Raw genomic sequence first — 17,639 nt, 5'->3', positions numbered from 1 at the left:
GGAAACGAGGAAATCGGAACGAGAGGTGCATAGAGTTATTTCAGCGAAACGCCAGTCGAGTTTCTGGGCGACGGGAAATGGGACAGCTGTTTTCTAGCTCCGCGGTAATGCCATATCCAGTTTCGCGTGCAGCTTGTATAGCATGTACGTCCACAATTAGTCCGACTCACCCGAGTTTTGACAGTCGCGCCTGTCCACTTTAATTTGGATTCCGATCGTTCCGAGCATTTGTCATTTTTCGATGCATTCGCTTCATTGATCCGCAATTTGCGCCGCTCATCCGCGATACTCCGCACGAATCGATCGTCGATCGACCATTTTAGAGGCTCTACAGTTTCCTGCCGAGTGTCGCCGAGTGTTTTTATACTCTCTCAACTTCTTTGCTCTACCCCTCGACCGCGCATCCTAAGCACACATTTGCACGTGTGCGCCTTAATGGGTTACGCAGGACGCATTTATGGAGTTGATTATCCTCATCCGGTTGAGAATTATACGGCTGGGAATATAAATATTAGTTCTCGTGAAAACCTGCGGGATTCGGTTGCTCGTTGTCAGTCAATTTTGTCCGTCGTTTTTCCTCGTGGGCGGCAAAAGAAATCCCGGTTTCGGGACTTGCACCCTCCCTCTGGTTCCGCGGGATCCGAATCGACGATGACGAGGGTCAACGATATAATGCAGCAGAGTCAGGGGGGTAGCGCGGTAAATCTGACCCAGGCTAATTATAACTCCCTTCAAATGTCCCAAGGGAAAACGTACGAATAGAATAGAAATGCTGTTTTTCCCCCCTCTTTTTACTCGTGAGCGCGATGTGCGATACCGCGGCTTTCGCAGTCCTGCAGGGGGTGGTGTAAAAAATAAATTCGAAATGTGCGCGGTAGGGCGTGTATAATATTTAAAATTTGTGGGGGCAGGCGCTTCGAAAGTTTTTAGTTTAATTGATACTAAAGAAGTCTAGGAGGCTAGATAAATACGGAAATTATTGGAAAAGTTTAAGTTAAGTTTGTTGCGAAGTTGCGAATAGTTAGCTGTAATAATGGGCGAGTACACAATATCACTCCCCCCCCCATTCCGGAAGCGGGCGAACCTGGGAATATCGGAATTGAATATATTCTAATATTTATTAATGTTTTCATATTCAGGTTAGTCGATGTCGCGCGGGGGCGATGCGAAACCGGGGGTGGCGGGACATTAACCGCGGGGAAATTGCTAATGTTTGAACACCGCTACGTCGAAGAGGCAACGCGCCCTACAAACCACCCCGAACTCGTGTCAATTCTGGAATCCACATCCGCGTACATCTCCGCGAGCTATTCGACCGAGCGAAACTCGAGTCATCTCCGGAACTTATAAGCCGCTCGCGTGTCTTACGAGAGTGTATCTACTTATCGAAAGTGGTTTCTCTATGTACATGCGGGGAGGCCCTCTATTTATGTACCTATTTACATTTAAATATATATATATATATATATGAGTGTGTGTGTGTATATCTATGTATTTATTAGATGCATATACCTGGAAAAGTCGTTGCCGCTGCCCGTACAGCTCTATGTACCGATGTGTATGTACCTCCTTATACCTCTGCACCTTCGTTCAAACAGGTCTATATAATAGGTGTATATATATATATAGGACATTCAGCTTCTCTCGAACTTTTATTTACCCACGGGAAATTACCATTTTAAGTACCCCGGTCGCGAAACCGAGGAACGGGCAGGTCGAGGAGATGGAAAGACGGACACACCGCCCCTACCCTTATTCTCCGTCCCTCTTATTACAGCCAATAATTACAGTTATAAACGTTGTGGATTTATACAAGTTTCGCGTTTCCACTTAATCGGATTATAAAGGTATTACGGCCATATAATTTACATGTCATTTTGAACGGTATCATATATGAATTCGAATGAATTTCATTCTCTTTAATTTCCATTTATAAAAGTGAATTAATGAAAAACCCTTATCGGTCCGAGGATTGCGCTTGTACGAGTATCGCGAGTCTCTCTCTCTCTCTCTCTCTACGCGGTAACCGGAGACATTCGGACACTCTTGTCACGTACAAAGAGTAAGATACCTACTTCCGATTACTTTTGAACTATTTTTCGATTAAGAATTCCAGAAGCAAAGCGCGCACCAGTTCCTCCACCGTTACACAAAGAAAAGGAGCTCCGCGCTACGTTGTGTAGCCACACTAGATTCCGCTGGCTGGATACGGTATACGTCTACGGATAGATAGAATCCCTCTGTAATCTTTGCATCTTTTTTCCGAACATTATTTAGCCCGAGGGAATTGCAATTGCTAACAAAGGATCTAGCGTAAGAATAACAAATAGACGTATAGTATAGTATAGTATAGTATACCTACGTGCAAATGTAGCCTCGCAAGGTACGGCGTACACGCTCAACGTCAACACTTGGAAAAAAATGTTCAGAAGTCGTAGGTAAAACATAAATTTTGCACACAGGGTTGAAGAAATTCAGGTTGCGGCGATAAAGATTATTAGGGGGTGGGAGGAAATGAGGGGGGGGGGGGAGGGGGAGGGAAAAAATGAAGGCGAAGAAAAGAAGAGAAAAGGAAAAAGAATTCCTCTTCTTATCAGAGCTCGGGGTAAACTCGTCCCACCTAAGGACATTGACGACTTTGTGCCACTGCAAGCCCATTGAATGGGGGTAATTTCATAAAAGAAGTGATCAAGCTTGGCTGGTGGTCGCAAACGACTTTCAAGATTAGTCGGAACGGAGTCTCGTGACCCGATGATAACAAACGGGTGTTGAGGGCATCGGGACGACGACAGGTCGCGGGCGGCGGGGCTATTGCGCTCCACGGACTAAGCGGACGATCAAGGTTACCGGGTAGCTAGCAGCCAGCTGGCTCGGCCTCCGACAAAAACACGTACACCGCATACCGACGAAGTAAAACTTACACAATATAGACAGGTTCAGAGGCTACACATCCACTTCGGCCATTAGGGAGGCTCGTCCACCTCCTCTGCCGGTTCATTGTTATCATTCATCATAATTATTGGCGTTCTCGTAGCTAGACGGAGCGGTGTATATACGTTCTACCCACTGCACGGCAGCCCCGAAAATATCTATCTCCTTCGAATTTTACTTTCTCTTTCCATTCGGTCCCACGATTATCGTCCCAACTTAACCCCGCGCGACTGGGGGAAAATGAAATATACCCTCAACGATCAGATTTGCAGCGCGTTGGCATTGGCTTTCCTCTCTCTGTGAATATTTGTTTCGATTCCTCGCCGAGTGGATTTAAAAAAAACGCATGAATGCTCGATTATTATGCCAGAGTTGTTATTTCAACGCCCCTGAAACCACCCCCTGTAACGGTGCAAGTGATGCGGACGGGCGTATCCCCCCGTATCATCATCGATCATTGAGTTTAGAATCGCAGACGGCGGGGGGGTGTAACGTTCGGGGGGTCTGTTCGTGACACGCGTCGTTAGCTCGTCAGAGTTATTCGGACAGGTGAGCAATAGTCCGTGTCTGGAATGTGGGCGGAAAACGTATCATCGGAGCCAGTTGCCGCGTTCGAGGAAGTCAAAATTCGCAGGCAAACGACGAACGGTCGTAGCGCGTAGACCGCGCGTTTCGCCAAGGGATGAAAAAATCGAGGGACTGGGATAATTTCATAATAATTGTATATGTACGTTACGTGATTCGCGTGACCCGATAACTTCCTCTTTCTCCTCCTCGGCTCGTACCGTTGCCGCCGTTTTGTTTGCTGAATATTAAAATAAATTCAAAGATATAAGGGGGTGGGGAAAAAAGTTGAAAAAAAAAAAGAAGACTTCCTCGACCATCGGAGTCTGCCATTATCGTCCCAGAAGATGTTACCATCGTCATTATCGTTGAAGTTATACGATATGCATACAGTGAATTTTGTCGAGCAAACAATTGAATATGACAACCCCCGTACCTTGGTTCACCGCGCGAAGACCGAGCTCCCGCCAATCGACGAACTCTCTATTCAAACGACGCGGTAAGTTTTCTCGGCGGTAACTTTTGTCATAAATAAAGATGGGAGAAAACCACCTCTCTATACCTATACACCGGTATGCAAGGAATCCGGGGTTGACTGGGAGTGCAAACAAATTATACGGTTTGCTCGCCGCTAACGAGATTGCTTCTCTTCCCAAAATTGCTCAACTCGATAAGTTCGCCACGTGTTGTACGATGCGCGGGTGCGTACGTGCAACTGTGAAACACGTACATCGCGGATACGACACATCTTCGCACGTCCTCAGGCGGAATAAAAATTTCCTCCACGACACATCGTCACTCGTACCATACAACCCAATTAAAGCGATAACTCGAGTTCATGACTCCCAATTCACTGGTCTAATAACCGCGTGCATTATTCATCGCGGCGTTGTGTTCGGCATCGAATAATTATAGCTATATCTCGATTACTTCCACGTTCAATTGGGCATATGTAAGGGTGCCCACCGAGTCTCTGTAATCCGCACGGAAACTAACAGCAGCAGTGGCGGCGGCGGCGGCGGCAGCTCTACAGGGTATGTACCCTATACCCCGCAGGAATCGAGGGATACAAGCAAGGCGGATAGGAAACCCTGCGTATATTACCGGCAATACTGACACTTTGGCAATAACCACGGTAACTCTGCACCACCTCCAGAGAATGGTGTAGGGTGGGACGAGGAGGGTGGGGAGGGGTGGGGAGGGGTGGGGAGGGGGTAGGGGAGGTAGGGGGTGAAGGAAAAGGGAAAGGGAAAGGGAGAGCAGTCCATGTAGTTGGCAATGGTTCGACCGTTCGCCCGCGCAGGTGCCCCTGGAGGGCTCACGTTTGGCTATTAATATGGATACCATGTCGATACACACCTGCTGGCGGTCCTTGGGGAGGCTACGGTACGCCGCTGTCCCGTCTACGGTTGGGTATATTCGGTCGTCTGTGCCGCGCCCGGGGCCCCCGGGGGTTGAGTGGCCCAAAATTGTAAACGTCACTGTTTCCCGGAGAAAACTTACGGCGCACCACTCGGCGTACAATATTCAAAGATTGTTTGCGCCAAAGTTGTTTGCGCGACAATACCATTTCCGTTTCACCCTACGAGAATCAACCTCGCCATTTCAACTCGCCGGATGAATCTCGAGGGTTTGAACTACCCTTCGTACGTTACGACGTACGGTATGACGACGCTTTTTCGAGACAAACAAGCAACGCGATTCAAATAAAATGCATCGAAAGAGGGGAGATAAAATGCATGAAATGGCATGGAAAATACGATGGAAACGCGGAGTATAGCTGAGGCGCGGCAACGTCAGGTGTGTACAACACATGCGGTTTATGGTATTTCAATATCAGAATGCATCCGATGCCGGTGGTTCGGAGTTCAATAAAACTTGCGTTTTCCGGTGCAAGTCGCACGCCCGCCGCCCCGCTCTGTTTCGAGGTTTTTCAACTTTCTCGTTGAATCTTGTAGGATGTTCGTAATCCGTGTGCCACGCTGAAAGGATTGCATAAACTTTTCAAATAAGGCCGTCTTCTATAAATCAACCCCCCCCTCCCCCCCCACCCTCCCCTCCCGGGATATAGAAGCTGTATAGACCGAAAGTGAGGAGAGGCGTCTAAAATCCGCTTTTCCCTACGTCTGCACCGCGATATTGTGAAGAGTATATTACACGCCGTCTCCCTCCTCTCCGGCTCTCCCTCTCGCTAAGACTACCCCATACAACTTTTAAATCTCTCATTTTATACCGAATAACTTCCAAAAACCGCCCCGCCGCTCAGATCACGCACACGTAATTCCAAATTGCGTTCTCCGACCGTTTCGAATTCGAGTCAACCGAATTCGGAACGGTGAAAAAAAAAAAACTAAAAAAAAGGGAAAGACAAATTTTACACCGAACGAACAAAAAGAAGTCACGTTTACTTTCCCCATGAAATACGCGGGTATAACATTTCCTTCTAATTTTGTTCGTCAGAGGGGCGTTGCCTGGAGGCATTCGACAACAACAATTCGCTCTGTCCCGTTCCTCGTATTCCCATTTTCCCACTCTCTGTTTCTAAACGACAATAAGTGAGTGAAATAACAATAAAAATAAAAGTAAAATGTAACGTTTCATCGCCCCCTTGATGCCAACCAAATGAATAAAAGAATAAAAATAAATAAATGAAAAAAATCCTTTCCATATACCAACGTAAAAGTCACGAACTAAATTGTACCTGCATCGTATACGTACATTATTATACAGATATACTTATTACATAGGTACGTATAAATGTAACTGAGAGGGGACAAAAGTGTCGCTCTGAAATTTCGATGCCATGCGCCGGCCGTACCGGTATAAATAAAAAACGTACGAAGCAAAAAAAAAAATTGGTACGATGTACTCCGTTTCACCGCATATACGCCTACGTACGCACGTATGTACAAATAATGAGCTTCACATACTTACTTTTCATCACCAGAGACTGCGGGGGGAGCGTAAGTTCGCAATACACGCAATGCGCGGAGATGATGAAATAGTGAGATAAAATAAAGTAAAGTAAAAAAAAAAATAGAAAAAAAAAACTAATGAAACATAACTCTTTTCCCTCGGTTTGTTTTTACAAAGGATATATTTTGAAAAACGTGATACCGAAGAGGGTGGAAGATTCTAACGGTATTGAAACGTTACGAGCGAATGTTTTCTGACAAAGTAGGTATGCGCGAATATAGGTGGGTTTGGTAGGTAGATCTATAGTGCGGAAATATGGGGGAATTTTGCTAAAATTTTCTCTCGCTCGAGGGACGGAGTATCGGAAGGGGGGAGGGGGAGGTGGTGGTGGTGGTTGAGCGATCATAGACAAAGGGTCGCGTTATATTCTCATTTCACGGGGAACCCGAGCGATGGATCACCGGTATGAAAGTGCTTTGTCACGAGGTCCCTCAACGCGAGAATTTCACCGCAAAAGATCGCCGGACCAAGATCGGTGGAGGTCGAACCTCGAGACGCGTCGTACGTCTTCCGAACGACCTCCGGTTAGCCCGATTCCTTCGTTCTTTCTCTCATTCCCGTCCGCACTTATCCCGTTCGGAATGGATATAAAAAAAAAAAAAATGAAAAAACAATCAGAATATACCCAACTATCGCGAGACGTGTACGTCGCGTCTGTTTTTAAAATGACCCTCTGACCGTTTTCCTCTCGCCGTCGTCACTCGGCTCTCCTTCTTTCTTTATTTTTCAATTCATTTACTTGTTTGTTTTAGTTTCCCTCTTTCCACTTTTCTCCCCTCATTTTCTCGGAATTGCTTAGCGTGCGCTCGTTCATAGGGTGGGGAATTTTCTAGTTCTGGTATTCTCATCGAAAACCCTGAACCCCGCCATACGCCACCCCCCCGACACCGGCGCTGTCTCACTTCCATCTTGGGCCATGGAAAACCCCGCGAGATTTACGAGGGGCTCTCAATAGCCCCGAACACCCATTCGAACGTGTCAAGTCGGTGGTAAATTCTGAAAATTTTTTTTTTCGAAACCAACGCGTATAAATGCCGGAAAAAAATTTATAACTCGGCGCAATTCTACGCGCGGATGGATGAACGACGAAACGAGGAGGGACACGTGTTTCGAAAAGTTTTATGGGAATTAGAGAAGATTAGACGTGAAAGTGCGGGGGTCGAGGTTCGTAGAGCGAACGAAGAGGAGTCGGAGACCGCTGAAAATTAACCTTTGAACTCCGAGGCCTCGGTTTAATTATTGAGCGTTTGATTCGTCGGTGGTAATTTTATAACTGGAAGGAAACGGGGCGAACAAACCGGCGAATTTGAAGAAATATATTCTAGTAATCGAAGCGAAACGATTTGGAGTTGGGGGCGCGATGGTTTTAGGGTATAACTGGAGAAACAATATCTGATTTCAGGCGGAAGGAAGGCAAATGGTCATGAGTACATCGTGTAAACATTGCCTGTATAACAAAAGACAAACTTTGACGCTTGCGGTTTTCACTTATACAACTCACTCGTTCCTCGTTCACTTTGCTCACCTTTTCCTGACACAGCTCGAGCTTGCTAACTCAGGCCTCCAGCTCCTGCGGTTGCTACAGCTCCGGCCTCGTTGCAGATTCTGAAATAATAAAACTTACCGTTAGTTTCGTACGAAAATACAACAGAGAATTCCGGATCGTTCATCGTTGGGAGAAAAATGAGAAAAATGAGCGAACGAATAGACAGAAAAAAAAAAAACAGAACTCTGGTCGGAGGAAAAAATGGACGGGAAACTTTCGTTGTACCACTGGTCTTGGCGAGAACATTAATAACAGTTATTCAGGCACCGCGTAATATAATGAGCTTGTCCACGAACGTCAATAATTAATCATGGCTAATTAATAAACGGACATTAATTATAACGGTCGGTTTAATCTAGGTCGACGCGTAGGTAGCCACCTACCGTGGCCCCGTTCTACGAAATTCCTCTTCCACCCTATCCGCGAACTATACTTGCGAAGATAGTTTTCGACGCTTCTGCACGCTCGTCAAGGTTCAGAGGTGATGGAAGAGCCGTTCCGATCGCGAGAGGATGTTCGATCGATCCTCCGCGCATCCGATAAATGTTCCGCCCTCTCACCATTTTCGCTTCTCTCTTTAATTATCATCGATATTATAAATCCATTTAGTTTTTCCAAGAGATTTCAACCCGAGGGGGACTCTGGAAGTATAGAAGAAGGTTCGCCGAGGTTGTGGAACAATTTATAGCTCATTGTTCCGTAGTGCTTTAATGGGTGGTGGTGTACGCCGAGAGCTACGTTAAGCACGAGACGCGCTCATTGAGGCATACAATTTATGCAATTCATTTAACCGCTGCATAAATTTCGTCCCGTCTTGAACCAATTCTTTAACCGGGTACCCCTACGGCCCCCCCCCCCCCCCCCCCCCCCCCGATCTTCCCGCGACGTGGGTAATTTTCCCCGAGGAATTTAGATAAAAACAGACGGCGATCCCCGGCTCGCTCGGGCGTACGCGATATAGAGAAGATAGCGAGGCGGCGAGGTTGCCGCCGAGAGTTCAGACCTGAGCGACTATGGATCTGAGGTTATATCTACGCCTCTGCCCCGTCTAGCATCCATCTAGTAGGAGGCATAAGACAAATTAAATGCCCAAAATAGAAGCGAGGGTTCGAGCAAACCGGAGCTGCCGGAGCCCGAGCCCCACGAGCAGAAGCTCGGCGTGGTTTGACTCGGTTTGCCTTGGGATAGGATGGAATGAAATGGGGTAGGTTTGCGGGTTAAAAAGGGTTGGGGTTCCCGGCTCTTCGGAGGATTATAGACGCCGGGTATACGCGAGGAGGGCGCGGGGCGAAGCTACGCGACTCGAGACGACGGTAGTGTCGGAGGATAGGGGAGAAAGGAGAGAAGGGAGGACGGGGGGGACGGGTTTGGGGTGGCGAAGACGGCTTACAACGCGCTTTCAGGGCACCCCTTAATGTTTCTTCTTTGACGCCTTCAGGCTTGCCTCGCTCGGCTCCCGCTAAGGTTTTACCTAGTCGAGTGTATAGGCTACGAGGATGTTGTACACGTACGCAAACTGTACGGGTATACAGAAATTGAAGGTAAATAAGTTATTACGCAGAAGAGAGGAGGAGGAGGACAAAGAATGGGTAGGAGGTGCGAAGATAAGACGTTGATCAGGATAAACGAGTACACTAATTAATAGGTTAATGGCATATAAGAGAACCGAGCTTGAACGAAGCGTAAGCCGACAAGGATTATCCAGGTCTTCTTTGTCAATTAAACAGTCAAAGGGTGGTGTGATAATATTGGCGTTCATTTCACAAGCAGCTTCCGTTCCCACTCTACCTGTACCGAAAGTACATTTACACCCCTCCCGTACGATATATGTATATCTCCGTGGAACATCCGGACGCAATAAATTCAAACCCATCCAAAAATTGACTACATACGTACTGTACACGTCTCACAATTTCGAGATCCAAGAATATATATATATTTTTTTTTTTCCTTTGGACGATCGCCACGAGAACGAATTATTCGACCCAGAATCATTCCAACCCTTGCCGACGAGAGGAACCGGCACATCCGTTCCTCCTTCCTGGGCTCTGGCACGCACTTCTTGCAGAAACGCCACTTGATCCGCTTTTTCTGTTTTTTTTTTTTCCTCCCGTCTTTTTTTCAGAGGATGGGAAGACAGATAGCGAGTAGACAAGTGAGCATTTATAATGCATGCTCCTGGGTGCAAATTTATTTAGATGTAGGCCCTCTTCTGTAGCATCGAGGAGACGAGGATACGCGGTAAGCCGGGGGAGAGGCTTACCTCTGATTTATCCGAAATTCATGGATCTCGCGTTAAAAGTTCACTCCGAGATCGTGGAAACCAACGTAAGCCCCTCCGTCCTCACCCTACACCAACGTGCGAACCGTACAAAATTTTCTAGTCTACATAAGGGCACCTGGGCACACCGCGGGTATGTATACATCGTATACACGTACATATATTTGGAAGGAAACTGTTACCAGAAGTTAAGCTCACCGACACTTTACCACGGCAATAAGTGCGCCATGTTAGGCACCTCATACCAACTCGTTTACACGGATACGGAGATAGGAATTGATAAGACGTGTGTGTGCGCATAAATACTCTAGAACTCCCTCCACCGAATTCTACGTTCACCGCTAAAGCAGATCTAGATCTCTACGTGGTATTTAAACTTCGAACTCGCAGTTTAAACCGTCGCTGTACGTCGGGAATATACATAGGTATTAGGGTGGGTTGAAAAGAAAATTTATTTTTTTCATTATCTTAGCATGGGGGCAAAATTATTACTTTATAAAAAAAGAAAATTTTTTAAATTTGAAAAAAATTTTTTACTTGATATTTTGAGGTAGCCCACTCGTTTTTCGAATGAATAATTCTTCAAGTGGTACTTCCAGCAGAAAAATTTTGTTTGCGCGTAGCAGCGTAGCGCTTTGTTGTGAGACGTCACCTTCGGGGCTGAGCAGAGGTGACGCCCCATAACAAACCGCGCGCCCGTGGCTACCTGACTCCAGCTAAGCTCGGGCTCGCTGGTGAATTGAGAAATTCGAATATTTCGACCCAGGCATAGATTGCGACGAATCAAAGTGGGTCTACGACAAAAACCAATCGATATGTCTTAATTTTTCTGCTCACCACAGCGAATAATTGATGATTACTCGATCGATTGCATGAGTACATGATTTTAGCTTTTAGATTTGGATTCCTGAGCTGATTATACGTGAGATTACCCTTGGAAAACCAAAAAAAAATCGATTTTTGAGCAAACAAAAAATCGATTTTCGGGCCAAAAGTAAAGTAGTTTGAAAATTGATTGTATTACACTTTTCTGACGTATTTTGACCTCAGGAATCTGAATCTGAAAGAAAAATTGACCTATCTCTAAAATTGACCGAGTTATCGCCAATTTTCAGCTTTTTGGGATCAAAAATAAAAAATTTATTTTTTAATCTATCTTAATGTAATTTGAGCTCAGGAATCCGAATCTGGAAGAAAAATTGATCTATCTGCAAAAATGACTGAGTTATCCTCATTTTTTCGCATTTTTTGGTACAAATTTGAGGATATCTCGAAGGGAAAAAATCGTAGCTCAATTTTCTCAACGGATTCGTGTTCCTGAGGTCAAAATACATAAGAAAAGTGCCATACAATCAATTTTAAAAAATAAAAATTTTTGGTCAAAATTTGAAAAAATCGTAAGGGGTACCCCTTGGAAAAATCTCAAATTTTGGCCGAAAATTTTTATTTTTTAAAATTGATCGTATGGCACTTTTCTTATGTATTTTGACCTCAGGAACACGACTCCGTTGAGAAAATTGAGCTACGATTTTTTCCCTTCGAGATATCTCCATTTTTATGGTAAAAAATGCGAAAAAATGAGGATAACTCGGTCATTTTTGAAGATAGATCAATTTTTCCTCTAGATTCGGATTTCTGAGCTCAAATTACATTAAGATATATCAAAAAATCAATTTTTTATTTTTGATCCCAAAAAGCTGAAAATCGGCGATAACTCGGTCAATTTTAAAGATAGGTCAATTTTTCTTTCAGATTCGGATTCCCGAGGTCAAAATACGTCAGAAAAGTGTAACACAATCAATTTTCAAACCACTTCACTTCTGGCCTAAAAATTGATTTTATTTTTTGGCTTTTCAAGGGTTATCTCACGTATAATCATCTGAGGAATCCAAATCTGAAAGCCAAAATCATCTACTCATGAAATCGATCGAGTAATCATCAGGTGAAAAAATTTTTTTCAACCCACCCTAATAGGTATAATAACGCGGATGTATCTTTGCGAAGGACAAAGCTTGCAAAGAATCATCTAGAATTTTTCCAGCGTTACAGTCGAAACATTGTGTCGGTGAAGGAAAAATTCACAGTAGCGAGGAAATGAGAATTTCTATCGAAACTCTCCTCCACGGTATCCAATATCCAATATAGTCAAACTAGATTTTTTCTCTTTCCTTTAATTAATTAGAAAAGGTTTTCTCCGAGCGTTACCAGGTGGCTGGCGATGGGGGGAACATCGGATCGGTTGAATTCGACGGGTCCGAGGTGTTGGGGAGTTTGCGTTCGTTAATTCGTCGACTACGAGGATGGGATGTACGGCTCAGGGAAGAGTGGGCGTCGAGGTCTAATAACGTCGTTTAGGGAGTGAGCTTTTCCCTCCCGCTCTTACGAATCTTCAACCCCCGAGGGAGAAAAGTAAAAAAACAAAAATAAAAAAAAAAAGGGCAAATAATTGCGTTTCAAATACACAGGAAGTTAAAGGGACCAAAGGAAACGGTTCTGCGGAACCATGTCACGCACTCGTCACATACGCCCGAGACCTCCACCTCCGATTCCATCCTGTACAGTCATTGTTTTCACAAACGCCTCGAGCTCTATAAAAACATTTCAAGATGGCCGGGGCAAGTATATAATACTAACCACACCTGCACACCCACACTCCGGGGATCATCGCCCTGTAGGGTACGACGGCAACAGCCCGTCGTATTCTTCATTCCCTGTTCGTAGGTGGACAAGATAGGTGGGTCGGTGGGTGTAACTGTGAGGCAGTATACGATACGGTGGCGCGTATAAGGTACCTCCTTTTCTGGGAGCTGACCGCAAGCTCCCTTGCGGGCACGCGTCGCCGAGTGACATGAATAAATCTGTCGTGATTCAATCACATTTTGAAAACGGTGCATTCGTGCCCGGCATACGATGACGTTATCCTTTCCTATCCTCCGCTCTTTTCTCCTCGTCGTTTCGGATGAAGTTTTACCCACTGTATAACCGAGAGAGTACCCTTTCTCGAGGGATTCGCAGCGCTAATTCGAGCCGGATGGCGACCCTTACGTACAGGCCCTTCGGAGTTTATAACCGACGTGCGCGTATAGATTACAGTTGAAATGAAAATTGTATAAGGTTCTTTCCCCGGAATTGACTGGAACGTTGAAAGCGTAAAGCCCGTGAAAATGTCGTACCGAAAATTGCTCAAGCCACTACATTTATCCGAAGCTTTTCCCGACGACTTTTCCTCGAGGCAACGTCGGGACGTCACAGCGAACGTTGTACCCGCACCTCGCCGCCATACCGCACATCACGTGTGATATACGTTCCGTTTATGACCTCTATATTTAGAAGAACGTTATACTTGACGGGACATGGAAATAGCGGCGACGTTTTCCAGTTTCGTTGCGGTGGCAGAGGTGGAATCCACGGGTGGAATAACGGTGTGTCCGGAGGTACGAGATCCTCGCGGTTCTCCACGATTTGCATAATTAGGACTATCAAAGCCTGCATAGGTATGTGCAGGCGAGACTCCGTGGCGAAACGTAGGCGAGGTGTATAAAGTATAAGCGAGGCGGTGCGGAACCATAGGGTCCCCGAAGAGAGCGGGTGTATAAAATACAAGTTCGATCGGACATTTGCCTTTTCGAAAAGGTCACCGAAATCGTACAACCGCGGTAACTCGGTTTAATCTATTTGTTCTTCGCCGATCGATAGAGACTAGTGACCCGACACGCGGTAGGACGAGGACCGAGAGCGGAGGACGCGAAGTCGATGACCATCCGCAATTGGTTCTCACGGATGAGATGACTCTGGATCACTTGTGGACAGAACTCTCCAGGCTCGAGCCGTGCACGTGCGGTACGTATGTGTCATATTCACGCTCGTTTAACCACGGCCGAATAGATTTAACCCGAATTTGAAAGAGGCTTTCCGGAGTACGATAGAAATTCCGGAAAATTTGATTAGTCTTCAATTTTTGCCGGAGTCGAGCGGCGTAGCGTAGTTCGGGGATTTTACTTATTCCTTCTCTAGGTTGAATGAACTAAAATTTCGGTTTTTATAACCAACCGCTGTGGTTTTAGGGGTGAGCTTTAACCGCTCGTTGCTTCTGCAATTTTCTCGGCATGCGGTTTTCAGCTTGTTGCTTATTCATTTTTTTTTATGAGCAGGTATAACGCCTCGTAGGCGTGCCGCAGCACTTAAATTTATTAAAAATTGAAATCAGGACTTTCCCTTATATATATATACATATATAATCCGGTGCAAGTTTATATCCAGCTTCTTTGCTGCCGCAAGCTCCCTTGTAGCTGTAGCTTCGTATTATACGGACCCATATCTGTGACGGTATTTTATTCGATTCTTTCCTCTTTTTCCTTGATTTTTTTTTTTTTCGTCACGTTTCACCGGAAACTGCAAGGGATTTAGCTACCAGCTCTGCTTCGGCAAAGACGCGATGGTTCGGCAGCGTAGCTGAATATCCGGAATATCCTCTTTCGGTAGCGTTTCGCTCCTCTAGGTACGAACGTTGCGGCAAACCACGAAGACGCGTCGAGACGCGCGTGCGAACGCCAGCCAAGCCATACGTTATCATAACGTATGAGAACGTAAAGCCTCGCCCGTTGCTTCGCACACAGACCCCCCCCGCGTTGACGTACTACCCCGTGCTGCGGGTTGCTTTAAACTTTAAGCCATGGCTATAGGTATTTACACGCCGAGTCGAAAAACACGCTCTTTGTACAAAAAATACGAAACACGCGCGCGGGGAACCTTCGAGTCAAAATTTTCATTTTGCCGCACGGAAACAGGAAGACTACTGTATTTTTTTTTTTTTTTTTTGTTGTTGTTTTTGCGCGGTATATTGTCCTTTTGAATTCCTCGGTGGATGTCAGGCAGGAGTCGTCCTCCGCCCGTATCGTTAAAAATAATTTCTCTATAGCTGGAAAATGGCTTCCGTCAGTTCGCCTTTACCTAGGACAATAAGCGGCGATGGTACGACGAGGAGAAACGGGTGAAAAGGAGCTCTTGAAAAGCTGCGTTTTACTGCATAGTCTCGTTCGTATATATCGGGGTTTGAGGCGAGGGGAGGTGGTTCGCGAGGCGGCGATGGCTCCAGTAGCTGGTAGTTCGTGGCACGGGAAACGAAACCAAAACGAATACACCACCGTTACGGAGGTGTGTATACGTACGTACGCGCGGGGGGGCACACATGTCCGCTTCCAACATGCCCGTATAGATGTAAAAAGTACCTAAACTCGCCTCCGCCGTGAAATATCCCGCCTGAAAGGGTCCCATTAAAGAGGCGATATATCCAAGTTGCAGTCACTAATGTTGCCCGCGCCTGATAAGGCCTTGCAGGATGATTTTCTTTTTCTTTATTTCCGCCACTTTCGGACTATTAGTTATATTTATAACCCGCACGGTTTTGCGGTGCCAAACAAAAAAAAAAAAGAAGAAAATTTGGAAAAAAAAAAAAATATGCCCGGTAATTGCCCGGCGTTCGTAAATAAATTTGCGAATCGAATCCGTGGGTAAAGCGTGTGTGTACCTATGCATACGATATTCGAAATCGACGGACCGCGACGTTCGAAAAGAAATCCGTCGTCTACGAGGTAATTTCTCGGGGTGCGTCAACGGTACGGTAGCTCCGCACGAACTAATCTGATTAAACCGGAAGGAGGTATACGGGGGGGGTACGGGAGATGGGGTATGAGGTATTCTCATAAGTTTCTTGATTATGGGCCGGGAAATGAGCAGCTCTAGTATTTAATTGCACCTATCCTGCCAGCCGCGACGGTTTCACCTGCTGTCCCCACGTGTCGTCGGTACGACCGACGGCATATCGTCGACGTCGCGACGCGTTATAACTTGGGCGTAAGTCCGTGTGCCGGGTTTCCCCTGTACCCCTGTATACGTGTACCTACCTATCTACACGTAGGTACGTAAGTAGGAATACACCTACACTAGGCTACCTTACCCGTTCGAGGAGTTTAATAGCCAAGTTGCACCGCGAAAATTACACTCCTGGAATATAATATATCTCCGGCGACGTTTCTCTGAGCGCGCAGGACGACGTGGTCGCCGGTTATTTGAGGATAAAAGTGCCCGGGTATAGCTATGGATATAGGGTGGGTAATAAGTTAGAAACCGTTCCAGCGCAGCACAGTGGCTACACAAGTGCAACGATTTACGTATAGAAGAACGGTAATGGGTATACCGGCCAAGGCATGAGCGGACAAATGGGGTGTTCGCGATCCGCACGGATTTGGAAAGTATTCGGATCCCGGAGAATTTCCATTCAACCGCGGTGACGTACGGCCCATATAGTTTGCTGCGAAATTACAGACTCCATTTTCGATATAGTCGAAATAACGAGAAGGGTGCGAGGCGCGTCGGGCGAGATCATCTCGTCCGTCTGCTGAACGTCATATTTCGCTGGAGCTGGAGCATCGCCACAAAATTGTCGTCCTTAGTGGGTCCAATAATAAGAGGACCACGAAGCGGACTTTTATTGCCATCGGTTCATCTTTTTTTCCCCACGAGAAGTCATAAAACTGTTTTTTTTTATATTCAGTCACTTAATTTTTTTGTTCGTCGTTTTTTTTTTGTTTTTTTTTTACGCCTGCACCGTTTTGTATTCGACCGTTTTATTTTCAGAAAAAGATTACCGCAGACTCATCGGCTGGTAAAAGTTTTACTTTGACGGACGAGAAAACGAGAAGCAAAGCTAAGGCAGGAGAATAAATTGATTTTCAAAAGAACAGATCGCTTTCGCGTCAATAAACAATCCATTATATTCTCTGGGTAAAGTTTGATTAATTTCGAACATTGCCTTTTTCGAACCACTATAGTCGGCTGCAGAATTTATTTTTGAAAAGGTGTCGTATGCATCGAGTTTATTTTCGGGTAGAGAAATGTGTTCGGCGGGTGCGAGCAATAGTCGTATAAAAAAAAACAAAAAAAAAAAAAGGATAATAAAAATAATGCTAATAAACGGAAGAAAAACTCATCAGCGATTCGGGTACACAACGGAAGAGGTGAACCGATTTCCGTGCGATAGCCAATCGGAAATAGTCGAAACCCTCGACTTGTTAACATCCGGTAACATCCGGATTGAAATTAGGACGAAATTCTCCTTTGCTTAAACGCGCTCGACCCGCTCCGAGTTACTCGGAATATCCTACGGCGGGGTTTCCGGGACTCTCGATTTTCGAGAGGGGATTTCGTTCGCTCTCCTCCATCCCGCCCGCGCCGGTTTGGTTAACGCCGTACAGAATCGATCCCATTCAGAAGAGGAAACAGCTGGATAGGTGTTTATTCAGGAGCAGACGGTCTTGAGATGATGGTGGTTGAGATTGAAAC

The 17,639-nt window shown here is 45.7% G+C and overlaps 1 protein-coding gene across 5 annotated transcripts in view; it reads right to left on the bottom strand.

Annotated features, from left to right (window-relative positions):
- The window catches only part of LOC105693119 (amphoterin-induced protein 1-like), a 167,562-nt gene that overhangs the window by 15,943 nt on the left and 133,980 nt on the right, over positions 1 to 17,639 (bottom strand). For all 5 annotated transcript variants that reach the window (XM_012412822.3, XM_048655332.1, XM_048655333.1 and 2 more), the window contains one exon: positions 7,997 to 8,076. The gene's annotated coding sequence lies outside the window, so the exon portion shown is untranslated. The remainder of the gene's footprint in view (positions 1 to 7,996; positions 8,077 to 17,639) is intronic.

Source organism: Athalia rosae, chromosome 5 (assembly GCF_917208135.1).
Source record: "Athalia rosae chromosome 5, iyAthRosa1.1, whole genome shotgun sequence".
In the NCBI taxonomy this organism is placed as follows: Eukaryota; Metazoa; Arthropoda; class Insecta; order Hymenoptera; family Athaliidae; genus Athalia; species Athalia rosae.
The sequence above is the reverse complement of the archived record's forward strand: the minus strand, read 5'-3'. Positions and strand labels throughout refer to the sequence as shown.